Genomic DNA, 14,037 nt, shown 5'->3' on the forward strand with positions numbered 1-14,037 from the left:
AAGGTAAGCCCAATGGGTGCAGGCATTTTTGTCTCTTTTATTCACTGCTGTATTCTCAGTGCCTGGCATGTAGTAGGTTTTCAATAAATATTTGTTGAATGTATAATTAAAACAAGAATTTTTTTTTTTTTTTACTTGCTGGCACTATAGATCATGTCTTAAAGCAGTAGCTTTCAGTTATTTTGGACCACAGCCCACAGTAAAAATATTTTTTAACTAATGACATCACAGTACATAAATCAATGCACACATATATGACTTGTGTAACAAAGATTTCACACAATAATGCTTATTATTACTACTTGTGATGTACTCTGGTATTTATAATTCTCTTTTATTTCATTTTATAAAAATGCTGAGCCACTAAATTTATTTCAAGACTCGCTAATATATTATGATCTGCAATTTGAAAATCACTCCTGTTGAGAGGGCAGCCACCTCTAAGGTCAGGCTTGGTTGCCTTGTAGGAAAAAGCATGGAAGAGAATCTATTATCTGTTGACCTAATCATTGAAATAGAGCAGGAGCCTGACCTAAGCAACGGCCAGGTAAAGTTGTTTATGGTTTCCGGTGTTCCCTAGCATCTCTTCAGAAAGACACTGTGTCTTAGAACCTTGAGAAGAATCGTTTAGCCAACTCCATAGTTGCACAGAGAGAAACCAAAGCCCAGGGTGGGAAGACGGTTTCCTACCACACCCTGCAGGTGTGAGCTTAATGGTTCCCAGAAACCAATATTCTAGTCAAATTCACCCCCTGAACATAAAGTAGAGACAAAGAACCCTGGGGCAGGAACCAGAGATTCCAGTTCTGGCACTAACTGGATGACGTGGCCAAGCCACTTGGAACATCAGTTTCCGTATCTATAAAATGGGGAGTTGGCCATGATGCTATTCAGGACCAGTGTCAGCCCTAAAAATTGATATTCTAAGAGTGAGACAAATAATAACTTTCATCAAGCACCTATTATGTGTTTTATATACAGTATCTCATGAAACCTCCTGACAGCTCCATGAGGACAGAGTTATTAGCCCCACTTTGCAGAGAAGGAAACTGAAGCTCAGAGAGGTTAAATAACTTGCCCCAAAGCAGCAAGTGGCAGAGTTGGTTTCCAGTGAAGATCTCTCTGATACCAAATCCATGTTCCCAACTATAACACAATCTGTTTAATGGGCTTGTGTGGGGTTTTCACTCAAAGCCCTGGCCCATTTGATTTCCCTTTAAGCTAGGAATGTTCAAACCAAGATAGTAGTATGTGGTAGCAAATGATACCAAGAGGGTGTGTAGAAGGAGAAAAGAAGCAACTTTTTTTTTTTAAATGCAGTATCCTAGGCATTTTGATCATGTTATTCAATTTCATCCTTACTACAACTTTCAAATTAACCAATTAGGTTTTGCTTTGTTTTTTCGTTTTTTTCATTTTACAGAGCTAAATGCAGAGAAGTTTAGCAACTTTTTAAAGTTACAGGTAGTTTGTAAAGCTTGGGACTGTAAGCTCCCTTAAGACAGAGAATGACTTTCTCACTCCTGATTCCGTTGTCAGTGCCTAACTCAGTGCCTGGTCCACAATAGGTGATCAACACACTTTTACTAAAGGAATAACTGAAGGAAGTGGCCAAGTGTTAAATCTGCCCAATTCCCAAATCCAATGCTTTCTGCTACTGAACTCATATACTTTATTACAGACCTTTGGTATTTGGCCAGTTGTTTTGAACCTTTATTGACTCTATAATTGGAAGTGTTATGAGCTCCAGCTCCAATGCCCATTTGAGGTTCTAGCTGCATAATTAGTTACTGACTTCCTGTCTCTTGGTTGAACCTGTAATTAACCAGGTTTTGTAAGATGTAGTTAGACACAGTCCCCGGTTCCCTAAAATGCTTAACGTCTACCCAGCAGACCAGACTAGGAACAAAACACAGAACTGGAAAATATTTTATCATAGTCCAGTATCATTGCTCTCCCTCATCACCCTAAGCAATTACAAAATAGGTAGGTGTTTTGCTTTTGTTTTTAATCAGCAAATACACATTTTACAAGACATGCACTCTCATAGGGTTTCTTCACAGTGCATCTTAGACATGAAACAAATCTTTACTTGGCAGCACATGATGATATTAATGCATAACCGTTTCTGCCAGAAATCGGATGAAGAAATGAGAACTGCATCAAGCAAGCTGTACTGGAAGGGCATGCTCAGGAGAGCTTGGGACTGAGCCCCCCTCAATGCTTCGGGACTCCACAAGGCAAGCCCAGTGGTCTGCAAATGGATGGTTCTAAAAAACAGCAGGCAAAGAAATCATTTCTGCTTGTCTGTCTCCCTCGGGGATATTTCCTCTCTGATGTGTTGACCAAGGCTGTAACTTGGCTGTGGCTCCTGCCATCCCAGAGTCCTTCACTAGGCCTTTGCAGTTCTATGCTCATCTATTTCAGCAGCCCTCCACTTTTCCAAGTATTTACTAAAGCCTCTCGTGGGCTCAGCCTGTACCAGGTGCCCTGGGACTATAGGAGGAACAGAGTACGAGCTTCTAGACACTGTTGGCACTATTGATAACATACCTGGAACTCAGGTGTGACCGTGAGACCCCCAGCAGCTGAGCTGGTGACTTAACTATTATCACCATCCTTCCTCCCCAGCTCCTGAGAGCTTGGGAAGTCTTTCTTGTTACTTTGGCCTGAGGAGTGTGAGTCTCTCTTATTTCCCTCTGCATAAGAAGTCACCAAGCCATCAACACAAACACGGGCTTCTTGCCTTGAGTGAAATAGCACCCATGTTACCTCAGCCCGCACAATCAGAGAGGTGTCAACTCTTTACAAGGCAGTCAGTGGGAGAAAATGCAGGGTCAGTTCAGCTTTGTGGATAATTCTCCTTGCTTCCTACATTGAGTTTGCCTATCTCTATTTTTAGCTTGCACTAAATCTACTGTTTTCATCCAAGACATGTATTTCTTTACTTGGGAATAGGACTGACTCTCCCAGAAGTCAAATGCTCTCTTTACATTCTTCTTATTTTCTGCTCTGAGTTTCCCTCTATAACATCTGCCCTAGCCAAAATCTGTTTTTTTAGTAACAGTTTTTTTGAGATATAGTTCACCCCCTTAGAGTGCATAATTCAGTGGTTTTAGTGTTTGCAGAGTTATACATCACCACTAATTTCAGAACATTTCATCACACCCCCAAAAGTCACATATTCATTAACAGTCACTCCCCACTCCTTCCTTCCCCCGTCCCTGGCAACCACTAATCTATTTTCTGTTTCTATGGAGTTGTCTATTCTGGACATTTTATATAAATGGAATCATACAATATATAGTACTTTGTGACTGTCTTCTCTCAATTAACATGAGGTTTATCAAGGTTCATCCACATTGCAACATATATCAGTACGTCATCCTTTTTTGACTAAATAATATTCAATTGCATGAATATACCACATTTTGTTTATCCTTTGTCAATGAATATTTACATTGTTTCTACTTTTTGGATCTGATGAATAAAGCTGCTGTGAACATTCACGTACAGGTTTTTGTGTGGACATATGTTTTCAATTCTCTTGTGTATGTATCTAGAAGTGGAGTTGCTAGACTGGCTCAAATCCGAAAGAAACGTGTCTGATGGTCTTCGTTCCTATCTCTGTCTCCCAGGGAATGGGTTTCTGTATGTTCATTAAACAAACGGGAATGACCAAGAGCAAGAACTTCTTTACCAAGGCCTGACACAGCACCTGCTTTTCAAAGTCAGAACAGAACCCAAACATCACCACTCCAAACAATATGCAGCTTTGAGTGACTGGCAGCCCAGGACAGGGACGAGTCATTGCAATGACTCACAGTACATAGCAGTTTTCAGTACCCAGAGGAGGTATGCAGAACCAGCCTCTTCTGCCAGGAACATTACAGGCATGCCATTCGCTGCTTAGAACTGATTCCTTGAAATCTCTAGTCTCTCATATCCTGTCAGGCATCTTAGATAATGATCTCCGGGGGTAGACGTAGCGTGGACTAAGCAGCTGACAACCTTGGAATCCTAAATTGCCCTTTCCCCACCATCCCCTCTGCAGCTTCCGTTTGTAACTGAAGTCTGCCCTCTGCTGGTCATCAGCAGCCCAGACCCACACAGCGAGTAGCTGAGCAGGTTTCTTCTAAAACCAGCTCTTTTCCAGGAGCATTTTGGAAATTGCTGCAATTTATTCAGCTTATGATTCAGCTGTATATTTCTCTGTAGCGATACAGAGGAATAACATCTTCTGCAGAGCGTTCCTCTTTTATTTTTTGATATTTGTGGGGGGTTTTTTCCCCCTTTTATTCAACAGAAGCCGAACTGGGCCAATTTCAGTTATTGATGAGCCCCTTTCATTTGTGATAATAACCATTATTTGTATTTAGGCAGTGCCTGCCAAGGCCTTCTGCTCCTATTGACTCATGAGTTACTTCTCTGTGGTAGAACTGGACAAGGGCTAATCGAGATAGGAGATAATACAATTTATGGGCTAATTGTTTAGTCGTTTTCCAGAGGTGATTTGTAGATTGAGTGTTGAGTAAAGAATGACTCAGAGCCTGCTTCTTCTCAAGCCCTGTGGGATATCTGTCTGCCATGTTAGAACTCTGCAGGGCATCAGACATATGGAGATTCCAAGCAGAGATGGCAACCCTTTCTCCTCCTTTCTCCCACATCAGCACTTCCTTCCACATCAGCACTCTGACCAGGGAAGCGGATCCAGGAGGGACATAAAAGGTGGGTGAGGAAGGAAGCCAGAGCCTGGGAGAGACCACAAGACAGTGTGAGCAAAAGGCTGAACCAGATAAGAGAAAAGAAGAGAATCTAGGGGAGGGGAGAGGTGGTATGAGACAGAAACAGATCAGGGGATTAAAGAATAAATGATTCTGTTTCCCAGAGAGCCATTACTGCTTTCTGCAATGCAGATGCAGAAAATTCTGTTTAATTTTTAGTTAAAAAAGGAAAAGGGATGCTTTCTGATGTTTTCACGCAGAAAATAACCCTTGAAAATTGTCCTTGAAAATAACCCTATGTTTCTGACCTAACGTTTTAGGGACATTTATACTTTCTGCCCTGAGACAAACTCAGCACTTTTATGAAAGAAAACTTAATTTTTAGAGAGATGGTGTGGGTTTCTAACCTCTGGAGGGAGGTATGAGGATTCCTTAATGTGAATATACATCCCAATCAGAGGTCTTAAAATCTGTCCCTCTCCCCCAAGGTGATCCCCATGTACCCCCAGCATGGGAGGTCCACGGCACAGAGCCCCAGCTGGCTCCATTGCTGACCCCAGGGCAATCCCCCAAGGGTCCGACTACTCAGTCTGCTTGGGGCTGCAAAACCCGGGGCTCAGAATACAACATAGATTCCTGTTTCCTGTTCTTTCTCTTCCCCCCACTTCGCTCTTGCCTCTTTCCTCACCTCCTTCCCTGATCCTCTGGACTTTTGCTCTCTCTTCCCACAGTCCTCCTCCCAGCCTCTGTGACTCAGAACTCAATCACTGTAGGAAAGACAAGGCACACTGTCTTCCTATGACTGGATGCTGACCCTTTAAAATCAGGTTATCAGCTGAAGGTGGGGTGAGGGAGGAGACAAAGAGGAGAGTGGGGAGAGAGGACCAGCTCTTCTGCCTTTCCTCCCAGAGATAAAGGCTATTCTTAGTAAAATCTGGCTTGGCATTTGGGGAGACTTGTGTTTCTCTCCTTCCCCACCCCAAGGGCTTTGCACTTTGCAGTCCCTCCTCTTCATACAGAGATGAACTGGGAGAAAGAGAAGGAAAAGAAAAGTGGAGGGGCACCATCATTGTTGCGCAGACAGGCTCTTCTCGGGACTTACTTGGGAAGGCTGGTCCAGTTGGTCAGAACTAGGTAGGGGAGTGCCCTGGTCCTGCCCCAGAAGGCCAGATTAATTGTAGCAGTCACTTTGAGTCGCGAAGACTGAAGTCCAAATGCGCTCCCTTCAGGCCTTTCCACAGTCCTTTGCATGTGGCATGTGTTCAATCAATGTTTGCTCAGCCAGCCTCCTGCAGACAGACACCCTCGTTAGGATGGGTCTCTCAGGACGGTACACACTGGGCGATAGGACCGTGGCAATCAGTCAGGGTATTCAGGCCCCAGCATTAAACATCAGGCTTCGGAGAAACCAATAACTTGGGAAATTAAAAAAAAAAAAAAAAAAAAAAAAGGAAAAGGAAAAAATGGGTGGGCAAAACTCAAAAAGACTTACGTAATCCTATTCTACTTTGGACCCAGATGGTGCAATTCTGCAGAGTGACCAGCAGGGGGAGCTCAGGCAGTGTCTCAGAAGGCCGGCGCCCGTGGTGCCAGAAGCCAAAACCTCCGGACAATGAGCCTTTGTGATTTCTCTTGAGTTCTTAATCCAGGACGGCCTGATCTTCGTCTTCTGAGACCCAGCTAACATCTCACAGAATACTGTTTTTACCGTTTTAATAGGTCTTAATCTCTCAATCAATCAATCTCTCTCTCTCTCTCTCTCTCTCTCTCTCTCTCTCACTGCCGTCACTGCCTCCTTCCCTCTCTCTTACTGTCCCCAACCCCCAAATTGCTTTCTGTATTCATCTACCTCTAATCCCTTTTCTCAAGCTCTCAGTATCTCTCTGTGTATTTCTTAATTATGGGTTCCCCTGAATCTGGGTTTCTGCCTGTGCTTCCTTCTTGTTATTTTTCTGTATCATCCTCGGCCCATTAGCAAATGTTAATGAAAAATAAATGGAGATAAACCCACTTACAGGCTGAGCTCTGAAAGATTTCAAGATCTGACAAAAAATAACACTTTGAATAAAATTTAGACTATGCTATACAGCAAAAATCGCTGATTCTACCAACACTGAGCTGTGCTGTCACGTCTTTCATGTATATTCTTCCATCTCTGTCCTCTAGACCTGTTGCCTTTGCCAGCCTACAGTCTCTCTCTTGCCTCTTGGTTGCTGCCAGGCTGCTGCCCACATCCCCCAAACCATTGACCTCCAATGGCTGACGCCCTCCCTGACAGCAGAACGGTCTTCCACATCTTTCAGAGAAGATGCCCACACCAGAATAGTTGTACTTCTAATGACACAGTTTTTGTTTCTTAAGTAAGACCCAACTCCCTTATTTCCACAACATACTGGAACTCTTGGGCTTGAGGGTTGAGGGACCTCATTTGAGAAATGAAGGGACTCAAGCCTTACAGTCTACCTGGAACCTCTTGTTCTCCAATATTCAGGTGCTCCAGCTGGATCTCGTCTACTCTGCCAGAGTAGCTTCACTCACGGTGAGTTTCTCTTGAGGATCTTCCTTAGTGTCTTTCTCTCCAGATTGACCTCTGAGGACCTCTATCTCGTTTCACAATTTGTGCATATCTGACCCCTTTGTGGGGACAGAGTTTGAATTTGCCTGGAGCCCACAGGCCAAATGAGGGCCCTGAGCGTGTGCAGCATATAGGTGGCTCCAGCAGTGCTGTGCAGCAGGAGCCTGCCTCAGTTCCAGCCCCAAACACTGTGACTTTGGCGGTGGTGGGGACGTAGCCACCTCATTTCCACATTTCATGGTCCCTACCTCCAGATCTATCCAGCTCTATCCAGGTTCTCGTTATTTTTCAGATCCTAATCATGTGTGTCCCTGAGGTTCTAACATGAGATCTGGTAAGATGCGGCCCTCTTCAGTCTTGGTACTTTGACTTTCCTTAAGCCTCCTGGAGCCAAGGAAGGAGGTGGAGGTATGATCTGATCATACCTGCCCCTGCCCAGCTCGATATTTGGAAACCATTATCATTTCCTAGTTCTAGAACCTGTGTGAACCAAGTTAAAGACCAGAATAAGAAGTAGGGGGCAGAAAGACAATGCCATGCAACCCAGCATGTGAAGGATCTTAACCCCTGCTTCTCCTCGTTTGGCTCTGGCCACACAGAGAGACTGAACCAGACATGGGGAGGCCCTGTCCTCAGGGAGCAGTGCTTCTAGTAGATTGACCCACTGCATCTCTGAAAGGGCACAAAAATGAAACTGCTGCAGAAATACCCAGTGTTGCAAAATGCTACCATCATCAGGCAGGTTGCCTCTGCAGTGCAACCCGTAATCTCTGGGACTTCCGGAACCAAAAGAATTGCTATGTGACTTTCTAAATTAAGCTTCGCTTTACTTTGAAAATTAACAAAGCATTCCTTCCCACAGACACTTCTCAAATTAAACATTTTATGCTTGTGTAGCTGTTCAAATCTTGGTGCACTGAAGATGGAAATGTTCTTAGGAGAGGAGAGGGGAGCCGTGTGAGGAAATGTTTTTTGGGGGTAGGTGGAAGAGCTGGGGATCAAGTAGAAGAGATTATAAAACAGTTGGAGAAGATTATAATCAAGTAAGCGAGTATGTAAAATGTTTTGTGTATGTTTTTAGGTAAGTATAGGTTAAGGGGGAGCCATTGTGGTGAAATATTTGAAAGCATACTTTTAAGTGGAAAAGTTGGTGAGTGCCTATTCCCCGCCTCTAACCAGTAGGAGTCAGAGGAAATAAACATAAACTGCCAAAATGGTACCTGAAGGTCATTGTGAGGCCCACTCTTCAAGATGTGACAACTGTTAAACACTGGAATGGGTCACAGAGAACGGCTGGGCACTCTGCTCAGGAAGCGTTTATTGAAAGAACAGAGCTTTGTGTCCCTCCATGTTGCAGGTAACATCCAGCGTAGAGATAGAGGCACGGCCTGGAGGAGCCAGCTCCCCAGGTTCTCTTCCAGATTGGGAAAGAAAAGAATATATAGAGCATTAGAGGCCTTTAGCAGCAGCTGAGAGAAATAGACCCATGTCTCGCCAACATGCCAGTGCCCTGTCTGTCAAGCCACCACTGTGTCATTTGTTTCATGAACTTGTGCCTAGATGTTTGCTTGCCAAGATGTGAGCCATCTTCGCAAATGGTTTTCTAGAAGGCTCTTGCTCACAAAAATGCTGCCTGCAATATTTGGATTGTCCTGCAATATTTAGATTGGCTACTAGGCCTCTCATTTTCCATGTAAGCTGTCCCCAGCTTATCTCTGGATCTCTTCCAGAGGGGCTCAATTATTTGGTGATGATGTAACTTGAAATCCAGATTCCCCTTGGAAACCCCTTTCGTAGGGGTTGGCTGGGTGATAAGGAATGGAAATGGGGGTTGGAACAGAGTAGGGTGAGGAGGTAAACAAATCCAGTTTGAACCACATTTTCCAGGAGGCGGAGGCAGCAAGAGGCCCTGCCTGCAGTAAACAAGGACCCCTGGCTCACAGAGACAGTGAGGTGCTCTGGACACTGGCCACCTGGCTCCCCCCACAGCAGAGCCCTAAGGAGGCTGTTCACTGGTCTTGGCTCTGCCCCAGATTAGCTATTTGTTCCTCAGTCACTTATCCTCTCTGGGTCTCGATTTCATAGACTGCAAGAAGAATATTTTGGCATAAACAACTCGAAAGTTCCAATAAACTCTATGTTCTGTCATTCTGTATGACTTTGTGTTTGGGCTTTAAATATTAATGAAACCTATTACGGGTAAGATGCTTTATGATTTATAAAGCTTTTTCACATACTTGTCTCATTTAATGTTCAGAGCTATACAATGAAAAGGGTAGGACAGAAATTATTCCCCTTATTTAAGCGATTAAGAGACGGAGGATCAGGGAGATTAAACAACGTGCTATGACACAGTTAACAAGTGCAAATCCAGGACTCCAGACCAGGTCTTCTAACTTGCACTCAGTTCTTCATCCTTTTTGGGGGCAGTTGGAGGGCCCATTATCTCTGGATCTCTTCCAGAGGGGCTCAATTATTTGGTGATGATGTAACTTGAAATTCAGATTCCCCTTGGAAACCCCTTTTGTAGGGGTTGGCTGGGTGATAAGGAATGGAAATGGGGATTGGAACAGAGTAGGGTGAGGAGGTAAACAAATCCAGTTTGAACCACATTTTCCAGGAGGCGGAGGAAATCAGATAATTATGGATCATCTCCCCAGAAAAATAAACTTGGGATTTTTAGATGCTTAAACTCAACATGGATGCCAGGTGAAATCCCCTGATTCTTGGCCACCTTTATGAACTCTTGCAAATGTGTGTGTGCCTTGTTTCTCCATCCAGATTGCTAGCTCCTTAGAAGTAAAGGCTATGTGACTTCTCTTCCCTCCCACTCCCCTCCAGCAAACATCACAGAGCTAAGCACCTAGCAGGGGTGTTGCATTGCCAGGAAGAGGAAAAGAAAAGTAAAAATGGGAAATAAATAAGTGGGACAGATGTTTGTTTCCATGTTTGACCAGTTGTACTACAAGAACTGTCATCTTTGTACATGTTCTGCCCTAGACAGTTACCTACCTGCCACTCTGTTCCCCAAATCCTAGAGCACAGCACAGTTTCCCATGGCAGCAGCAGCAATATCTTCCCCCTCAGCATGATTTTCCAGACACAAGATGGGCTCATAGGCACAAAGAGACATGGACTCAGTGATCTCATGTCCCTGAGCAGGTTACAGTGGAACCTGCTGTAAGTAAAGAAGGAAGATTGGCTGCCTTAGCTGGAGTATGGATGGGGATTAGTGGGAGGGGCTCTATAAGCTTCATTTGAAAGGGAGAGGTGGTGCTGGAGCAGGAGAAGCCAGGAGTATCTGAGGAAAGCTGCCTGGAACATCTGGGTGACTGGAGGAGAAAGTGCCTTCTGGCAATGGGAGGGGTGGGTAAACCTGGTGAATGTACCAGAAAGGCTGAGCCCAAGGCCTGTGTGGTTCTCTGACCACTTGTGCACACTTCACACCAAGCCTCTGCAGTCTTGCATCACCTCCCTGGACCTCTTCCCTCATCAGCAACTGGGACTTCAGTACTTTCGTCAACTGCAAAGAGGGAACACTCAGTTATAATCCAGAGGCAAGGACAATTGACTAGATAAACAGAGATGATCTATGCTCCATTATTACCCTGCCATTTCTTCATGATCTTATATCTCAAGTCCTTACTTTCTCAGATTTGGTGAAGAAGAAGGATTCCAAGACTGTCATAAGCAAGGCCACTCCCAATACATGAGACCAACCCACACCCTAGGGACTGACTCAGTTGAATTCCACTGACCAGAAGAATCTGAATTTCAACCACAAGAGGACTGTCTCCCCCCTTATAGATCTCATTTACCCCACTATGACACAAATCTTAGGATGACAGAATATTAAAGACAGCAAGGACCCTAGAGGTCACATATTGATCCAACACCTTCGTTGACAGATGAGGGAACTAAGAGTATAGTGATGGCATAAGTGTCCAAGGCCACCCAAAAAGTTTGTGAAAGAATCTGGACTAGAATGTGGTGGTCTTGACCACACTAGCTCTCTCCTACCTTACCTGAGCCTGGCCCCTTTAGATTCCAAAGGTTTCTACCCAGGGACAAATCTGAGCAGTCAAGGAAGGATGGTCTGAGTTTATAAAACTTCTTTGTGGAAGCAACTGTTCTTTAACAGACCTCTTTGTGTGACAGCCAGTCCTAGGGACTCACCCTGACTGCCTGCATCTTGCCAAATTGCTGCTCTAAAAGCCCATCTGGCTGCCAAGCCTGCTCCTCTGGCAACACAGCACTTGATCTCATCCTAGTAGATCTCCGCCAATCAGACAGTCCTGGTGCCTCCTCCTGGAGTGAGGGAGGTGTACCTGACAGATGCAAAGTGGAAGTACAGCACCTTGCATAAATGTTCTACAAGTGAATAACAAATGTTCCAACTCTTCTATACTCCTTTTAGCTCACCACTTCCAAAAATATTTAGCAAACTTGCACTCAACCTGTGGATCAAATTGAGTCAAATAAACAGAAAATCATTGAGCTACTATTGGAAAGGCAATCTACCAGGTGCGATATACTCTATACGAAGACAAACCTGAAACATGTCTTCAAAGAACTCAGAGGCTAACTGAGAGAGCCCATGTGAAATCACACTTGAAGTTAATATCACAAGGTAGCAATACAAGAAGGGCCATGAAGGACATTTGCAAAATTTTTGGAATAGGTAACAAGGACTACTGGTACACAGAAGAAGAGAACACTGTAAATTGAACAGACCAGGGACATTTGAGGAAAATGAAAAAATCTGATTAGGGCTTTAAAGGATAGGAAGAAGTTAGAGGGGTGGAGAGAAGGAAAGAACATTCCAGAAATTGGTAACTGTGAGAAAAAGTACAAAAATAGAAAAACGATTGTATGACATCAGAAACATGGCAGTGTGAGGGATCCTTACTGAAATCTCCCCTGGAAGTTACAACAAATTGAACAGCTACAATTCAACAAAGGATACTCTACGCAACAGACAAACACATCTAAGAGATCTGTGCATCGAAACATCTGAAGGTGGGCAAAACGGGGCAAACAGGGGAGGAGGGAAGTGCAGAGACACTGGCCACAGGATACAGCCCAGAGCTCACTGCGGTCCCGGAAGAGGGGAGGATTGAGACTGCAGGTATACTCTCCGTGGCCCTGAGAATTCCTGGCTGAGGGAACAGCATACTTGTACAATACAGCTTAATCCAGCAAGCAGAGCAGAGACCTCAGGGCAAAGACTGAATACAGAAGGGTGAGAACTGTGGTCCAACAGCCCTCACTGCCAGGCAGAAAACAAAGACACGGAGCCTGGCTGCCCTCCCCAACCTTCCCAGAGCTCGCCTCCCCCAAACCCTTCTGGTGCTAGCAGTGGGTCCCATAAAAAAAAGAAAAAAAAAGAAAACTGTAGTAGTGTCAGATTAAAGAGCAGAATATCTATAGTCCTGAGAACAGTAGAGACAGTTCCAGAGTGGCAGCTGCACAGTGTAGCTAATTCTGGTGACAGGGAAGGAGCTGTAGGAGTGAGACAGCTGTGGGCTGGAAGTCATCATTGCTCAGAGCCACAAATGCACCTGCCACCTCTCCAAGCCCACCCTGACCCCATCTTTCCGGGATGATCCCTTCATGGGCACCCAGGGCTGATGAGACACATAAGCTCTACATTGGGCTGCTGGGGCAGCATTGGGGTTTCAGAGGCTCAGAACCCCATGGCCCACCATATCCTCCAATGGGGGGAGTGATTCCCTGAGACCCAGGCAACCTGATCACTGAAAGGAAGCCCACCTCCCAGAAAACCTCCCACTGAGTGAGAAGCCGGAACAGTGCAAGAGAAAATAAAACACTGCAGCATGAGGGAAAATAAAATACCCCAGCATCACCTGATGGAATGCAAAAGAAAGACCTCTTCATATCAACCTGCACAGAATTCACTCCTCTGGATGCCCAAAAAGAGAAATCCATTAATTGCCATGAGTAACCAAGATAACAAGGCAGCTCAGAAAGAAAATGAAACATCTCCAGGAAATGAACTTTAAGACATGGGAATATGTGACTTAAATGACAGAGAATTCAAGATTACAGTTCTGAAAAAAAAAAAAAAAAAGAAAAAAAAAACAAGATGAGAGAAAACTTGGGCAGATTTCAATAACAAAATAAATATTTTACCAAAAAGATTGAAATTTGAAAAAGAACCAAATAGAAATTCTGGAGCTGAAACTCAATAAAAGAGATGAAGAATGAAATAGCCAGCTTAGGAAATAGAACTGACCAGATGGAGAAAAGAGTTAGTGATATCGAAGATAAAAGTTTGGAAATGACAGATAGAAGAAGAGAGAGATTTGAGAGTTAAAAGAAAGGAAAGTACTCTACAGGTACTCTACAAGAACTATCTTACTCCATCAGAAAGAGCAACATAAGACTAATGGGCATACCAGAAGGAGAAGAGAGGGAGAAGGGCACAGAGAGTCTGTTCAAACAAATAGTTGACAAGAACTTCCCAACCCTATGTGAAGAACTGGATGCTTGAATCCAAGAAGCCAACAGAACACCCAATTTCCTCAATCCCAACAAGCCTTCTCCAAGGCACATTACATTGAAACTATCAAAAATTAATAACAAAGAAAGAATTCTCAAGGCACCGAGGGAAAAGAAGATGGTAACTGACAGGAAAGCCCATTAGATTATCATCAGACTTTTCAGCAGAAACACTACAAGCCAGGAGGGAGTGGAATCAAATATTCAAACTATTGA

General features: G+C 44.1%; 1 long non-coding RNA gene across 1 annotated transcript; it reads right to left on the reverse strand.

Moving 5' to 3' along the window:
• LOC141571220 (uncharacterized) lies at positions 1-6,410 on the reverse strand. Its single transcript, XR_012496029.1, has 3 exons — positions 6,217-6,410; positions 5,827-6,013; positions 1-4,752 (listed from the first exon to the last, which is right to left on the reverse strand). It is a non-coding gene; the product is annotated as an uncharacterized LOC141571220 (long non-coding RNA).
• Positions 6,411-14,037: the final 7,627 nt, after the last annotated feature.

Source organism: Rhinolophus sinicus, linkage group LG01 (assembly GCF_036562045.2).
Source record: "Rhinolophus sinicus isolate RSC01 linkage group LG01, ASM3656204v1, whole genome shotgun sequence".
In the NCBI taxonomy this organism is placed as follows: domain Eukaryota; kingdom Metazoa; phylum Chordata; class Mammalia; order Chiroptera; family Rhinolophidae; genus Rhinolophus; species Rhinolophus sinicus.